General features: G+C 35.3%; 1 pseudogene; it reads left to right on the top strand.

Moving 5' to 3' along the window:
• Positions 1-2,027: 2,027 nt before the first annotated feature.
• Positions 2,028-2,954, top strand: LOC100619619 (periodic tryptophan protein 1 homolog; annotated as a pseudogene).
• The last annotated feature ends 15,799 nt before the right edge of the window (positions 2,955-18,753 follow it).

Raw genomic sequence — 18,753 nt, 5'->3', positions numbered from 1 at the left:
AAGTCAGGGTCCATCTATACCCTTTTATTTATGTTCATGGATACAGCATACAAAAAATGGGATGAATCAGGCCAGCAATCCAAGAATGGAAGAGGGTGAAATTTCCTCTACACATTCTCATCATAACTGGCTCAGAGAGGGAAAACCAAATTTACTCATTGGGTTATAGACTTAAAAAATACCCTAAAGAGAAGTAGAAGGGGAATACAACAAGGGAAGGGGGGGTTATTTGGGGGTGGGAAGTGTGTGGGGTGATAAAAAGCAAATCACTGGTGAGGAGGAATGGCATGAAAGGGAATAAAGCAGAATCCAAAGGGGAAAAATAAGATGATCGACAATAAACAGTTAGTAATCATAACTCTGAATGTGAGTGGAATGAAGTCACCCATAAAATGGAGGTAGACAGCAGAGTGGACTAAAACCAGAATCCTACTATATGTTGATTACAAGAAACACATTGAGGTAGGATGACACAGAGATTCAAGGTAAAAGTCTAGAGTAGAATTGATTATGCATCAACTAAAGTAAAAAAAAAAAGCAGGAGTATCAATCATGATATCAGACAAAGCTAAAGTCTATCAATAATCACATGAAAAAGTGTTCTAAATCCCTCCTGATTAGAGAAATTCAAATCAAAAGAACTCTGAGGTACCATCTTACACCTAGCAGATTGACCAATATGACAATAAAGGAAAATAATACATTTTGGAGGAGATGTGGCAAAATTGGGAAACTAATACACTTCTGGTGGAATTGTGAATTGATCCAACCATTCTGGAAAGGAATTTGCAATTATGCACAAAGGATTTTAAAAATTTACATCTCCTCTGATCCAGCAATACCACTACTATATTTGTACCAAAAAGAGATAATAAGGAAAATATTTGTACAAAAATATTCATAGCTGAGCTCTCTGTGTTGGCAAAAAAACTAGAGAATGAGGGGGATGTCACTCAATTGGGAAATGGTTGAACATATTGTGCCTTATGATGGTGATGGAATACTATTGTGCAATAAGGAATGATAAACTGCTTGATTTCCGTATAAGCTGGAAAGATTTCTACGAACTGATGCAGAGAAAAATGAAAAGATACAGAGCATTGTACGCTGAAACTGAAACATTATGGGACTATCATATGTAATCAACTTTCTTACTCATAACAATGCAAGGACCCAGGACAATCCTGAGGGACTTATAAGAAATAATGCTATTCACTTCGAGAGAAAGAACTGTTGGGTAGAAACTCAGAAGGAAAACATTTGATTTATCACTTGTTTATATGGGTATAGGATGTGGGATTTGGGTTTATAAAAGATCACTCTATTAAAAATGAGTAACTTAGAAATTGTATTGAGTGATAATAGATCTATAACCCAGTGGAATTACTTGTCAGCTCTGAGAGGAGGGAGAGAAAAGGGGAGGGAAAAATCATGAATCATGTAACTATGGAAAAGTAATTAAATAAAAGGAAAAAAAGAAACCCCATAGACAGAATAAATCACGTTGTTCATGACTGAACATTAAGAAGTTTGAGTAAAGAGAAGTTCTTTAAATAAATGGATGTCATTATGGAAAATATGACAGGATTTGGTTCCTAATTTGGTATTTATGGTGAGTGAAATTAAAAAACTGAAAATGATACTGATGTTGAGAAGTTATGAGTGAAAGGGTGGTGGTGCCTTCAACTGTAATATAGAACTTTAGAAGAGGAGATGTTTTGACAAAAAGTTAATGGTTACTCTTTTGCCTTCTGGAAGTTTGCTGTCAGGAGTTCTACTCCATGCTGTACATTTTTGTTGAATGCACTAATCTTATGAATCAATTGACTCATGGTGATTGCTGAACACTTAGTTACTAATGGACATTACTAGTCCTTCACACTTAGGTAAGTTACCTAAAATCTACATGTCTCAATCCCCTTAGAAGTAAAGCAAAGGCAATGGACAAAATTTTTTTGAAATTACTTTCATATTTAAATGTCATCCTTAGCCTGCAGGTTCAAATTTAGAGCTTCCTTCTTACCTCCATGACATGCTTTCTTTTTAAAGAAATTGATCCCAGCCATAATGAATCCCCTGGAAACTATGTGGCTGAGGCCACCATATCATTTGTAATTGAAATTTGGGATCTTGATATTGTGAATGTTTTAGAGTTAGTGTTCTCACTTGTGAGCAAAGTTGGGAAGAAGAAAAAAGAGGAGAAAGGTGAAAAGAGCCAGACAGCTGAAGAGATACCAGAAGGATACACAGATGCCATTTTTTTCTTTCATGAAATAAGTTAATCAGAAATGTGCTGGCCAGTGTAACTGATTATGATAGTACAGTATTCCTATAGGACATATCTTTGGGGAAGCCTGCAGCCAACCTGACTTTACACACAAAGTCCAAACACTGAAATTCCATCTATTTGAGCTGCAGACACTCATTTCTGGGACATACAACAAGTCTGTGACCTTCTGTGACTGCTAGAGTCTCCAGTATAATCAATACTTCTGGAAGTTCAGCAGGAAGGTGGCAAGAATGATTTGGAGTCATTTTTCTCTGCAATTTCTTGACTAGCATGGAAGACAGCTTTGTTTACAATTTGGATGCACTTTCAAATAAGTCAATTTTTACACCTAAAGTATATGATGAAATCTCCATACTGTTGAACTAAGTATTCAGATTGAGGGCTACCTACCTTAGTACCTCTTCACCAGACAAATATGTCAAGATCTAGGACATTTTAGAAGAGAGACCAAGTGTGGTTTACTCCAGAGATATGGATATGGACATCCTCTTCTGTGTCACTTGCTGTCCAGACTTGTTTTTCATTTATGCATTTGTGGGATCAGAGAGAAGGGCTTTGGGTCTGGGACATCAGCACCATTTCTTCATTGTATGAAGTTTTTTTGGCATTGGCTGGTAATCTCAGTCAATCACACATGTCACAGGGAGGAGCAATAGGAACTTAGAGATGGGTATGGAATCTTAAATATCTTGTGATTTAAAAAATATTTGGAATATCCTCTCTATAAATTCTGATTTAGAAATGTATAACTAGCACATTCCTTGACTGAATAGGCACACACTAGTTGATAACTGAGATATATTTGTTTCCAATTGAATATTGTTTACTGTTATTCTCTGAGTGAAAGGTTTTCCAAGTGTTATTGAATTATATCTGGAGATATGTTATGTAGTAATGCTATTTAGAATTATCTATTATTAAAGTTTGTAGTATTATGCTCTTCTTTTCAACTGACTGCTTCTTTTTATGGTTTATGAATTCCTGTTGAATTCTTTGGAAAATAGGAAACTTTATAAGATTTTTCTTTTAGGTCCATAAAGCAAGACTACTAGTACACCCCAAGGCTCCTTTTAAGGCCAAATAGGGGAAATCAATTGGTTACTCACTGCCCTCAGAATTTCCTACAATATTCATTTGGGATTTAACACTTCACGTGAATATTTCTTCATCTGCTCTCCTTTCATAAATCATTATGATATTGCTAATCCAAATCTTTTGAAACTGACATTCTTCCTTTAGTGTATCTACTTAATCTCATTTAAAAATAATATCCTACTTTTCCATATGAAAACTCCATAATTTTTAGATCTAAGTAGAAAAAGATCTTAGCAGATCTCCAATTAAATAACTTCTTAATGTGATTTTTGGTAGGAAAGATGAAAAATGATCCTATTGCTACCTTATGATGAGGAGATTTGAACACCTCTGAGTCATTTAACGTACAGAGCAGAGCAATAAAGAGGAGACAATCCTTTACATCAATGATCAAACTATCCTAATTTTCTCTGAATTCTCTGTCTGCACCCACATATAAGACTGCATTTATTCATCAAATTGTTGAATAGATGACAGGAGCAATAGTAGTATTAGCAGCAGCAGCAACAGTTGTAACAACATTGATAATGTGCAGTTATAGTAGTGATGTTAACAGCATTATTAAAATACAAAGTTAAGAGTAAAGAAGTCAAAGAAAGGAGGAAAAACCTATTTGTAAAAAAAAATAAAAAAAATACAGCAGTTTTCAGTGTGGTGGGAAAGAATTGAAAATTGAGGGGGTATCCTTCAATTGGGGAATGACTGTAAAAGTTGTGCTATGCGATTGCAATGGAATAGTATTGTACCATGAGAAATGATGAACAGGACAGTTTCAGAAAAACTGGAAAGATATATATGAACTGCTATAAAGTGAAGTAAGAAAAAGGAGCACATAGTACACAATAACACCAATATTGTATGATCAACTGTAAATTAATTAAATGTTATTAAACATGCAAGGATTCAAGACAATACTCATAATGAAAAAAGCCATCCATCTACACAGAAGGAACTGATAGGGTCAGAATGCAGACTGAAACATAAAATTTTTCATTTTATTTCTTTTATAAGCTTTATTTCTTATATGTATGATGTCTTCCTTTATAACATGATGAATAAGGAAATATGTACTGCACTATAATACATGTATAATTAATATGTAATAATATGTAATATTATAATAATAGTATATTATATTATATTATAATAATAAATGTAATAATGAATAAATAATAATGCCTAGGAAGGGGGAAGTGAAGAGAAATTCAATTTAAAAATGAAAATGAATGTTAAAAATTGTATCTGTATACAACTGGGGAAAATACAATTAAAAAAAGAATGCCTTTCAGGCAATGAGAAAGAAAGAAGGAAAGAAAGAAAGAAGAGAGAGAGAGAGAGAGAGAGAGAGAGAGAGAGAGAGAGAGAGAGAGAGAGAGAGAGAGAGAGAGAGAGAAAGGAATGAAGGAAGGAAGGAAGGAGAAAATGGGATACTTTATAACTGACAACTTGGGGAGTTTAACATATCAAATAAATTTAGAAGTTGAGATTGTATAATACAGTCTCAGATGAGCTAGTGTTTGCTTTTTATTTTTTATTCATGAAGTAATTGGAATCATTTTAGTGTTAGGTGGGACCTCTGTGGTCCTTTGGTCAAACTCATACCTGAAAAGTAATTCCCTCTTCTACATACTTAGGAAGTAGTTTTACAAACTTTGCTTGAAGATCTCCCATAATGGAAAGCCAACTTAGGTAGTCATTTTCATTCCTAGATAGCTCTAATTGTAAAATATACACACATACATATATTCATACATATCTACATATGTGTATACCCAGACACACAAAAACACTTACCCATATATCTTCTTTTCCTCTGACATCTAACCTAAATATGTCCCAATCTCTTTCACATGTTAAAATCATCCAAACACATTCTTTGTTAACTCTCTGAAGCTTATGACATTGTTGATTATCTTCTCCTTAATACTCTCCTTTCTATATTCAAGAATCAGTTTCTCCCAGGTTTCATATAATCTTACCATATTTTAATATTTTTTGCCAGTTCATGGTTTAGCCCTAATTTCCCATCTCCTATTTGTGAAATTATTTTAATGACTAATGGAAGGCTCTATTCAAGTGATTTTTAAAGATTTTCAGAGATAATATCATTTTAATTCATTTGATATAAAATGTTCCTTTAAAAAATTGTTTCTCTTAAATGTTCCTACTTTGTATGCATTAAAGGGATAGCCAAAGAAGAAAAATGTCTTCCTATTTCATTTGTGCAGTGTAGGATAGTTAAATAAATTATATTTCTAACTGTATTGACTTAGTTTTATTCAATTTTAAATCATAAATAATAAATCATCTGTCTCAGAAACATGTATCTTCAAACCATGGAAATAGGCTTTCCCCTTTTGGCAGGAAGAATCATAACTGATGCCAACTGAGTCATTCAAAATGCTTTAATTGATTTTACCACCTGAGTATCAGAAGATGGAATAGTAAAAATCATCATAGCCTAGTAAATGTTTGATGCTTATTGGCAAAGCTACTTTAATGTAAGTTTAACTTCTTTCCTTTGGTGGTAAGACCCTGGCTCTATTTCTTTAGAACTAGCTACTGAACAATATTACATATTATGTGTTTTATGAATTATAAACTGACTGTGGGTTGGTACAGTAGATACAAATTAATAAATTTATAATAATTATATAAAATTATTTTAGTAATAATTATCATCTCCCTGATTCTCATGAAAAAACATTAAAGCTAAGGGATAAAATAAGTTGAAGGTCTTTAAAGTGAACAAAGATCAAGCTGTTTTGACCATTTCACTTGGAGCTGATTGCGTGATATTCAAGGTATTTATGATTATATGTGGATTGACACTGGTTGGAATCATAAAACCAAATTGGTTTTGTTTATTTTTTTATACAGACATACTTCAAAACAGAACAAAACAAAATTTGGTATAATTTATAGATTATGTATTTTATTCGCTATCAAAATCCTCCAAAGCACATGGAAAGATCATGACATGGAATGGCTACACATATAGACATAAGATTATGAATAATAAAAAACTGTAGTTATTCAGGGACAGATTCCATGTGCATTAAAAGTAGAAGTTTTCAATGGTTGTATCTCTTCATAAGTATGAAATTCCCATCATTAAATTTGTCATTAAGGATAGAAACAGAATTTCTGGATTTAATTTTAAAAATTCATATTCAAAAAATTTTAAAACTTAGTTTACAAAGCCTCACACAAACCAATTCTTTAAGTGTCTAGGGTGAGTTTCACATCTACGTCTCGTTGATTCCAAGTCCAGCCCTTTATCTGCTACAGAATATTTCCTCCCAAGTATCTCTGCACTGATTCACTAGGGCAGTCTAATTCTACACAATTGCTCTGGAAATATTCTTTGGGATTTAGAAGACCTATTTAATTATAAGCAGAATGAGAAAAAGGGAATCCTTTCACAGTATCTGAGAGAAAAAAACAAAAAGAAAATATCTGAATGAAAGTGGGGGATCTGTGTGGATAGATTACTGAGTTAAAATCTTGCCTCTAACAATTACAAGTTATGTGACACTGGGAAAGATATTTAACCTTTAGTAACTGTTTTAATGGCTTCAATTCTTTTATTAAATAATTATTAATATTAAAAAATAAGAAAGTGAATCTATTATTATACTACTTATATGAAACATCCACTGCCAATCATATAGCCCAATTAAACTATGTATAAGTAAGGTTTTTCCTCACTATAAGTTTTCTTACCTTAGAAAAAGTTTAGACTTCCGGTTAAGATGGCGGCTTAGAGAAAGCTAAAGCTCAGATCTCCGGAAAACCCTTCCCGACCAATCTCAAACGATAAGCTCCTAAGGCGCCGAAATTCAAAACGATCAACAGCACAGACCCTGGGAACCCTCCTCCTGGACCTGGACCCGGTTCAAAAGGTACGGCTCCCCTTAAAAGCCAGAACCCGAGATCACTCGGACCTCAGGGGTAGGAGCGCAGAGTCCAAGGCTCCCGGAAGCCGCAGCCCGGCCAGCTCAGAGAGCAGGGTCCTCGGAAACAACAACCCTCAGGGCCTTCTACAGTCCCGGTGAAAGTTACTGCCTGGGGCTTCCGCTGCAGAGAGCTGGTCAAAACAACAGCAACCCTCAGGGCGGGCAAGACAGCCTCAAGGGCTGGATCCTGCTATCCAAGTCTCAGTGAAAGTCTGTGCTCTCGGAGCTTGGGGAAGCGGCAGCCCATCCCCCCGCAGGCCGACGAAACAGCCTCACGGCCAGCGATTCTGAAGGCAACTTCCGGAAAGCGAGCCGGGGGGGAGAGTGTGGCCTCGTGGTCCGACCCTTCCATTCCAGTTCCAGTGAGGCATATTCAGTTTAACCCAGGGAAAGCCCATAGAACTATCTGCCCAGGACTGCCTCTGAACACCAGAAAGAGACAAGAAAAACTAATCCTCCACATTCAGAGATGACAAACTCCACAGAACCACAGAAGCCCCAAAATACCAAGAAAAATAAGAAGAAAGGGGCGACTTTGGACACATTCTATGGAGCCAAAATACAAAATACAGAGCAGACAGAAGATAATATAAAAGAAAATGCTCCAAAACCTTCCAAAGGAAATGGAAACTCTCCACAAACCTATGAAGAATTTGAATCAGAAATGACCAAAAAGATGGAAGCCTTCTGGGAGGAAAAGTTGGAAATAATGCAAAAGAAATTCACGCATCTACAAAACCAGTTTGACCAAACTGTAAAAGAAAACCAGGCTTTAAAGGCCAGAATCAGGCAGCTGGAAGACAACGATCGTGTAAAAGAGCAAGAATCAATAAAGCAAAGCCAAAATACCAAGAAATTAGAAGAGAACATAAAATATCTCACCGACAAGGTGATAGATCTGGAAAATAGGGGGAGAAGGGATAATTTAAGAATAATTGGACTCCCAGATAAGCCAGAAATAAACACCAAACTGGACGTGGTGATACAAGATATAATCAAAGAAAATTGCCCAGAGATTCTAGAACAAGGGGGCAATACAGCCACTGACAGAGCTCACAGAACACCTTCTACACTAAACCCCCAAAAGACAACTCCCAGGAATGTAATTGCCAAATTCCAAAGCTATCAAACAAAAGAAAAAATCCTACAGGAAGCCAGAAAAAGACAATTTAGATATAAAGGAATGCCAATCAGGGTCACACAAGACCTTGCAAGTTCTACTCTGAATGATCGTAAGGCATGGAACATGATCTTCAGAAAGGCAAGAGAGCTGGGTCTCCAACCAAGAATCAGCTACCCAGCAAAACTGACTATATACTTCCAAGGGAAAGTATGGGCATTCAACAAAATAGAAGACTTCCAACTTTTTGCAAAGAAAAGACCAGAGCTCTGTGGAAAGTTTGATACCGAAAATCAAAGAGCAAGGAATACCTGAAAAGGTAAATATTAAGGAAAGGGGAAAATGTTATCTTCTTCTTTTACTCAAACTCTCTTCTATAAGGACTACATTTATATCAACCTATATATACTAACATGTGGGGAAAATGTAATGTATAAATAGGGGGTAAAGAAAGACCAAATAGAATAATCATTCTCACACAAAGATTCACATGGGAAGGGGAGGGGAAGAAAACTCCTATAAGAAGGAGAGGAAGAGAGGGGGGGGGGTTACTTAAACCTCAATCTCAGGGAAATCAGCTCTGAGAGGGAAAAACCTCCAGATCCATTGGGATCTTGAATTCTATCTTACCCAACAAGGGTAAGGAGAAGGGAAAACCAAGGGGGGGAGGGGGAGAGGGAGAACAAAAAGGGAGGGTAAGAGAGGGGGGAGGGGGAGGGAACAAAAAGGGAGGGACTAAAAAGGGAAACATCAAGGGAGGGGACAAGGGGGACTGTTTCAAAGTAAATCACTGGACTAAAAGGTAGAGCCGAAGAAGAAAAGGTTAGAATTAGGGAAGGCAATCAAAATGCCAGGGAGTCCACAAATGACAATCATAACTTTGAACGTGAATGGGATGAACTCACCCATAAAACGTAGACGAATAGCAGAATGGATTAGAATCCAAAACCCTACCATATGTTGTCTTCAAGAAACACACATGAGGCGAGTTGACACCCACAAGGTCAGAATTAAAGGATGGAGTAAGACCTTCTGGGCTTCAACTGATAGAAAGAAGGCAGGAGTGGTAATCATGATATCTGATAAAGCCAATGCAAAAATAGACCTGATCAAAAGGGATAGGGAAGGTAATTATATTTTGTTAAAAGGGACTATAGACAATGAGGAAATATCATTAATCAATATGTATGCACCAAATAATATAGCACCCAAATTTCTAATGGAGAAACTAGGAGAATTGAAGGAAGAAATAGACAATAAAACCATACTAGTGGGAGACTTAAACCAACCATTATCAAATTTAGATAAATCAAATCAAAAAATAAATAAGAAAGAGGTAAAAGAAGTGAATGAAATCTTAGAAAAAATAGAATTAATAGACATATGGAGAAAAATAAATAGGGATAAAAAGGAATACACCTTCTTCTCAGCACCACATGGCACATTCACAAAAATTGACCATACATTAGGTCACAGAAACATAGCACACAAATGCAGAAAAGCAGAAATAATGAATGCAGCCTTCTCAGATCACAAGGCAATAAAAATAATGATTAGTAATGGTACATGGAAAACCAAATCTAAAACCAATTGGAAATTAAACAATATGATACTCCAAAACCGTTTAGTTAAAGAAGAAATCATAGAAACAATTAATAATTTCATCGAGGAAAATGACAATGGCGAAACATCCTTCCAAACCTTTTGGGATGCAGCCAAAGCGGTAATCAGAGGTAAATTCATATCCCTGAATGCTTATATTAACAAACAAGGGAGAGCAGAGATCAATCAATTGGAAATGCAAATGAAAAAACTCGAAAGCGATCAAATTAAAAACCCCCAGCAGAAAACCAAATTAGAAATCCTAAAAATTAAGGGAGAAATTAATAAAATCGAAAGTGATAGAACTATTGATTTAATAAATGAGACAAGAAGCTGGTACTTTGAAAAAACAAACAAAATAGACAAGGTACTGGTCAATCTAGTTAAAAAAAGGAAGGAAGAAAAGCAAATTCACAGCATTAAAGATGAAAAGGGGGACAGCACCTCCAATGAGGAGGAAATTAAGGCAATCATTAGAAATTACTTTGCCCAATTATATGGCAATAAATACACTAATTTAGGAGAAATGGATGAATATATACAAAAATACAAACTGCCTAGACTAACAGAAGAGGAAATAGAATTCCTAAATAATCCCATATCAGAAATTGAAATCCAACAAGTCATCAAAGAACTTCCAAAGAAAAAGTCCCCAGGGCCTGATGGATTCACCTGTGAATTCTATCAAACATTCAGAGAACAGTTAATCCCAATACTATACAAACTATTTGACATAATAAGCAAAGAGGGAGTTCTACCAAACTCCTTTTACGACACAAACATGGTACTGATTCCAAAACCAGGCAGGTCAAAAACAGAGAAAGAAAACTATAGGCCAATCTCCCTAATGAATATAGATGCAAAAATCTTAAATAGGATACTAGCAAAAAGACTCCAGCAAGTGATCAGAAGGATCATTCACCATGATCAAGTAGGATTCATACCAGGGATGCAGGGCTGGTTCAACATTAGGAAAACCATCCACATAATTGACCACATCAACAAGCAAACTAGCAAGAATCACATGATTATTTCAATAGATGCAGAAAAAGCCTTTGATAAAATACAACACCCATTCCTATTAAAAACACTAGAAAGCATAGGAATAGAAGGGTCATTCCTAAAAATAATAAACAGTATATATCTAAAACCAACAGCTAATATCATCTGCAATGGGGATAAACTAGATGCATTCCCAATAAGATCAGGAGTGAAACAAGGATGCCCATTATCACCTCTATTATTTGACATTGTACTAGAAACACTAGCAGTAGCAATTAGAGAAGATAAAGGAATTGAAGGCATCAAAATAGGCAAGGAGGAGACCAAGTTATCACTCTTTGCGGATGACATGATGGTCTACTTAAAGAATCCTAGAGATTCAACCAAAAAGCTAATTGAAATAATCAACAACTTTAGCAAAGTTGCAGGATACAAAATAAACCCACATAAATCATCAGCTTTTCTATATATCTCCAACACAGCTCAGCAGCAAGAACTAGAAAGAGAAATCCCATTCAAAATCACCTTAGACAAAATAAAATACCTAGGAATCTACCTCCCAAGACAAACACAGGAACTATATGAACACAACTACAAAACACTCGCCACACAACTAAAACTAGACTTGAACAAATGGAAAAACATTAACTGCTCATGGATAGGACGAGCCAATATAATAAAAATGACCATCCTACCCAAACTTATTTATCTATTTAGTGCCATACCCATTGAACTACTAAAATACTTCTTCACTGATTTAGAAAAAACCATAACAAAGTTCATTTGGAAGAACAAAAGATCAAGGATATCCAGGGAAATAATGAAAAAAAACACATATGATGGGGCCCTTGCAGTCCCTGACCTAAAACTATATTACAAAGCAGCAGTCATCAAAACAATTTGGTACTGGCTAAGAAATAGAAAGGAAGATCAGTGGAATAGACTGGGGGAAAGCGACCTCAGCAAGACAGTATACGATAAACCCAAAGATCCCAGCTTTTGGGACAAAAATCCACTATTTCATAAAAACTGCTGGGAAAATTGGAAGACAGTGTGGGAGAGACTAGGAATAGATCAACACCTCACACCCTACACCAAGATAAATTCAAAATGGGTGAGTGACTTAAACATAAAGAAGGAAACCATAAGTAAATTGGGTAAACACAGAATAGTATACATGTCAGACCTTTGGGAGGGGAAAGGCTTTAAAACCAAGCAAGATATAGAAAGAATCACAAAATGTAAAATAAATAATTTTGACTACATCAAACTAAAAAGCTTTTGTACAAACAAAACCAATATAACTAAAATCAGAAGGGAAACAACAAATTGGGAAAAAATCTTCATAGAAACCTCTGACAAAGGTTTAATTACTCATATTTATAAAGAGCTAAATCAATTGTACACAAAATCAAGCCATTCTCCAATTGATAAATGGGCAAGGGAAATGGATAGGCAGTTCTCAGATAAAGAAATCAAAACTATTAACAAGCACATGAAGAAGTGTTCTACATCTCTTATAATCAGAGAGATGCAAATCAAAACAACTCTGAGGTATCACCTCACACCTAGCAGATTGGCTAACATAACAGCAAAGGAAAGTAATGAATGCTGGAGGGGATGTGGCAAAGTAGGGACATTAATTCATTGCTGGTGGAGCTGTGAACTGATCCAACCATTCTGGAGGGCAATTTGGAACTATGCCCAAAGGGCGACAAAAGAATATCTACCCTTTGACCCAGCCATAGCACTGCTGGGTCTGTACCCCAAAGAGATAATGGACACAAAGACTTGTACAAAAATATTCATAGCTGCGCTCTTTGTGGTGGCCCAAAACTGGAAAATGAGGGGATGCCCATCAATTGGGGAATGGCTGAACAAACTGTGGTATATGTTGGTGATGGAGTACTATTGCGCTAAAAGGAATAATAAAGTGGAGAAGTTCCATGGAGACTGGAACAACCTCCAGGAAGTGATGCAGAGCGAGAGGAGCAGAACCAGGAGAACATTGTACACAGAGACAAACACACTGTGGTATCATCGAACGTAATGGACTTCTCCATTAGTGGTGGTGTAATGTCCCTGAACAACTTGCAGGGACCCAGGAGAAAAAAACACCATTCATAAGCAAAGGATAAACTATGGGAGTGGAAACACCGAGAAAAAGCAACTGCCTGAATACAAAGATTGAGGGGACATGACAGAGGAGAGACTCTAAATGAACACTCTAATGCAAATACTATCAACAAAGCAATGGGTTCAAATCAAGAAAACATCTAATGCCCAGTGGACTTACGCGTCGGCTATGGGGGGTTGGGGGGGGGGGAGGAAAAGAAAATGATCTATGTCTTTAACGAATAATGCTTGGAAATGACCAAATAAAATATATTTAAAAAAAAAAAAAAGAAAAAGTTTATATTGTCCTCCAAAATATCATCAAATGAAAACTATATAAAATGCATTCATTTAACATGATTCTGATTATGATCAATGTGTCCTCAATGATTACAGAGACCTTCACATTATCAAATTTTAAAAGTTTCTTACTCTAAGAGAATTATTTTTAATCACGTTACCAATATGAATCCCTTAATGTTAAAAAAAAAGATGGAATTGGTGCTGGAAGACTTTCCCACAATCATATTTATAAGGCTTCTCTTTAGTCTGATATACATTGGGTTTGAATACTTACTGAACCCTTTCCCACATCCATCGCTTTTATTAGGTTTCTCACCAGGAGGAACCCTCTGAAGTTCAAGAAAATGTGAAATGAATGGTAACTGAATGTTTTTCCACAATCACTACATTTTTTATGTTTGTCTCCAGTAAATGTCCTCTGATATATAGTAACATTTGATCTTTGTTAAAAGCCTTCCCACATTCATAACATATATAATTTTTTCACAAGTATTAACCCTTTAATGCCAAAGAAGATTTGAGTGTGTAATGAAGGTCTGCTTCAGTTTCCTAGTTTATAAAATGGGAAAATAACTTTACCCTCCTTTCAGAGTTGTGAAAATACTATGACATAATAATTATAAAGCACTTTACCAAGATTAAGTAACTAAATAAATGATAAATATTATTACTTACTTATAATGTGTTTATATTTAGAATTGTTTTGGGGTCTGAGAGTGGCTAGATTCTAGGTCCTCAAACAATAGGTAAAGGCAGGACTTTTTGAGTTAGTAACAAAGATAAATATCCCTAAGGAGTAGAGGTACTATACCAAGGTTGGTGGTATGCAGGTGGAATGCAGGAGCAAGTGTGTCTTCTGCTATGTCAGGAACATACCAGATCAATTCTCTGCAAGTGCTTTGATCAGATTTTTTTTTTATTGGAGCTTTGGATTAGAGGATGAAAATAATCCTAAAAGTAAATGTTGATGAGGCTAAGAGCCAGGGTGTGAAATCATTAGTCCAAGGTTCAAATCTGTCTACTAATACTTATTATCTGTGTAACCCTTGCCAAGTCACTTAGCCCCTATTGTGTAGCCCTCACCACTCTTCTGATTTGGAACCAATACTTAATACTAATTTTAAGATGGAAGGTAAGAGTTTTAAAAATAAATAAATGTTCTTTATTAATGGTATGAAAACATATGATGCAAATATTATACATATTAAGCCAAGATAGGCATGTTTATATTAATTTTCATTTTTGTAGTCAAGCAGTTGCTTTTCATCGGTATTTTTACTCCCAGTGTTTATCTTCTGCTTGTGGATAGTGTTTTTTAGATCCCTGCAGATTGTTCAAGGACACTGCATTGCCACTAATGGAGAAGTCCATTACCTTCGATCGTACCACAATGTATCAGTCTCTGTGTACAATGTTTTCCTGATTCTGCTCCTTTCACTCTGCATCACTTCCTGGAGGTTGTTCCAGTCTCCATGGAATTCCTCCACTTTATTATTCCTTTTAGCACAATAGTATTCCATCACCAACATATAGCACAATTAGTTCAGCCATTCCCCAATTGAAGGGCATCCCTCATTTTCCAATTTTTGGCCACCACAAAGAGTGCAGCTATGAATATTCTTGTGCAATTCTTTTCCCTTATTATCTCTTTGGGGTACAAGCCCAGTAGTGCTATGGCTGGATCAAAGAGCAGACAGTCTTTTATTGCCCTTTGGGCATAGTTCCAAATTGCCCTCCAGAATGGTTGGATTAATTCACAACTCCACCAGCAATGAATTAGTGTCCCCACTTTGCCACATACCCTCCATCATTCATTACTTTCCATAGCTGTTATATGTTAGCCAATCTGCTAGGTGTGAGATGATACCTCAGAGTTGTTTTGATTTGCATCTCTCTGATTATAAGAGATATAGAACACTTTTTCATGTGCTTATTAATAGTTTTGATTTCTTTATCTGAGAACTGCCTATCCATGTCCCTTGCCCATTTATCAATTGGAGAATGGCTTGATTTTTTGTACAATTGATGTAGTTCTTTGTAAATTTGAGTAATTAAACCTTTGTCAGAGGTTTTTATGAAGATTGTTTCCCAATTTGTTGCTACCCTTCTAATTTTAGTTACATTGGTTTTGTTTGTATAAAAACTTTTTAATTTGATGTAGTCAAAATTATTTATTTTATATTTTGTGACTCTTTCTAAGTCTTGCTTGGTTTTAAAATCTTTCCCTTCCCAAAGGTCTAACAGGTACACTATTCTGTGTTCACCTAATTTACTTAAAGTTTCCTTCTTTATGTTCAAGTCTTTCACCCATTCTGAATATATCTTGGTGTAAGGTGTGAGGTGTTGATACAAACCTAATCTCTCCCACACTGTCTTCCAATTTTCCCAGCAGTTTTTATCAAATAATGGATTTTTGTCCCAAAAGCTGGGGTCTTTGGGTTTCTCATAAACTGTCTTGCTGAGATCATTTACGCCAAGTCTATTCCACTGATCCTCCTTTCTGTCTTTTAGCCAGTACCAAATTGTTTTGGTAACCATTGCTTTATAGTATAGTTTGAGATCTCGGACTGCAAGTCCTCCTTCCTTTGCATTTTTTTCATGATTTCCCTGGATATCCTTGATCTTTTGTTCTCCCAAATGAACTTAGTTATGTTTTTTTCTAATTCAGTAAAGAAGTTTTTTGGTAGTTCAATGGGTATGGCACTATTTAAGTAAATTAATTTGGGTAGGATTATCAATTTTATTATGTTAGCTCATCCCACCCATGAGCAGTCAATATTTTTGCAATTGTTTAGAACTAGTTTTAATTGTGTGGGAAGTGTTTTGTAGTTTTGTTCACATACTTCCTGTGTTTATCTCGGGAGATAGATTCCTAAGTATTTTCTATTGTCTATGGTGATTTTGAATGGTATTTCACTTTTGAATTCTAGCTGCTAAAATCGGTTAGAGATATATAGAAATGCTGATGACTTATGTGGGTTTATTTTGTATCCTGCAACTTTGCTAGAGTTGTTAATTATTTCGAGTAACTTTTTGGTTGATTCTCTAGGATTCCTTAAGTAAACCATCATATCATCTGCAAAGAGTGATAGCTTGGTCTCCTCATTGCCAATTTTAATACCTTCAATTTCTTTTTCTTCTCTAATTGCTACTGCTAGTGTTTCTAGTACAATGTTAAATAATAGAGGTGATAATGGACATCCTTGTTTTACTCCTGATCTTATTCAAAAGGCTTCTAGTTTATCCCCATTGCAGATGATGTTTGCTGATGGTTTTAGATATATACTGTTTATTATTTTTAGGAAAGGCTCTTCTATTGTTATACTTTCTAGTGTTTTCAATAGGAATGGGTGTTGTATTTTATCAAAGGCATTTTCTGCATCTATTGAGATAATCATGTGATTTTTGTCAGTTTGCTTGTTAATATGGTCAATTGTGTGGATGGTTTTCCTAATATTGAACCATCCTTGCATTCCTGGTATGAATCTTAGCTGGTCATAGTGGATGACCCTTGTGATGACTTGCTGGAGTCTTTTTGCTAGTATCCTATTTAGGATTTTTGCATCTATATTCATTAGGGAGATTGGTCTATAGTTTTCTTTCTCTGTTTTTGACCTGACTGGCTTTGGGATCAGTACCATGTTTGTGTCGTAGAATGAATTTGGTAGAACTCCTTCTTGGACTATTCTGTCAAAGAGTTTGATTAATATTGGGATTGTTCTTTGAATGTTTGATAGAATTCATTTGTGAATCTATCTGGACTTGGGGATTTTTTCTTAGGGAGTTCTTTGATGGCTTGTTCAATTTCTTTTTCTGAAATGGGGTTGTTAAGGTAATTTATTTCTTCCTCTGTTAGTCTAGGCAATTTATATTTTTGTAAGTATTCATCCATATCACCTAGATTGCCATATTTGTTGCAATATAATTGGGCATAGTAGTTTTTAATGATTGCCTTAATTTCCTCTTCATTAGAGGTGAGGTCTCCTTTTTCATCTTGGATACTGTCAATTTGGTTTATTTCTTTCCTTTTTTTAATTAGACTGACTAGTACTTTGTCTATATTATTTGTTTTTTCAAAGTACCAGCTTCTAGTCTTATTTATTAAATCAATAGTTCTTTGACTTTCAATTTTATTAATTTCTCCTTTGAGTTTTAGGATCTCTAATTTAGTCTTCATCTGAGGATTTTTAATTTGTTCATTTTCTAATTTTTTAATTTGCATGCCCAATTCATTGACCTCTGCCCATCTTAATTTGTTAATATATGAACTTAAGGATATAAATTTCCCTCTGAGTACTGCTTTGGCTGCATCCCATAGGTTTTGAAAGGATGTCTCATCATTGTCATTTTCTTCAATGAAGTTATTGATTATTTCTATGATTTCTTCTTTAACTAGCCGGTTTTGGAGAATCATATTGTTTAATTTCCAATTAATTTTTGATTTACCTCTCCATGTTCCCTTACTAATTATTATTTTCATTGCATTGTGATCTGAGAAAGCTGCATTTATTATTTCTGCTCTTTTGCACTTGTTTGCAATGTTTTTATGCCCTAATACATGGTCAATTTTTATAAATGTACCATGTCCTACAGAAAAGAAGGTATATTCCTTTTTGTCCCGATTTACTTTTCTCCACATGTCTACTAACTCTAATTTTTCTAAGATTTCTTTCACTTCTCTTACCTCTTTCTTATTTATTTTTTGGTTTGATTTATCTAGTTCGGATAGAGGAAGGTTCAGATCTCCCACTAGTATTTTTTTCCTATCTATTTTGTCCTTGAGTTCCTCTAGTTTCTCCTTTAGAAATTTGGATGCTATGCCATTTGGTGCATACATGTTCAGTACAGATATTTCCTCACTGTCAATACTGCCTTTTATCAGGATGTAATTACCTTCCCTATCTCTTTTAACTAGATTTATTTTTACTTTGGCTTTGTCAAATATCATGATTGCGACTCCTGCCTTCTTTTTGTCAGTTGATGCCCAATAGATTTGGCTCCACCCTCTTACTTTCACTGTATGTGTATCTACCTTTCTCATATGTGTTTCTTGTAGACAGCATATGGTAGGGTTTTGGACTCTAATCCACTCTGCTATTCGCTTGTGTTTTATGGGTGAGTTCATTCCTTTCACATTCAGAGTTATGATTACTAGCTGTGTGTATTTCCCAGCATTTTGATTTCTGCTCCTTTACCTTCCTTTTCTTCTTTCACTATTTCCTTCTAAAACAATGTTTGCTTTTGAATAGTCCCCCTTGTTCCCAACC

Source organism: Monodelphis domestica, chromosome 6 (genome assembly GCF_027887165.1).
Source record: "Monodelphis domestica isolate mMonDom1 chromosome 6, mMonDom1.pri, whole genome shotgun sequence".
NCBI lineage: Eukaryota > Metazoa > Chordata > Mammalia > Didelphimorphia > Didelphidae > Monodelphis > Monodelphis domestica.
This window is presented reverse-complemented; position numbering and strand designations above follow the sequence as displayed.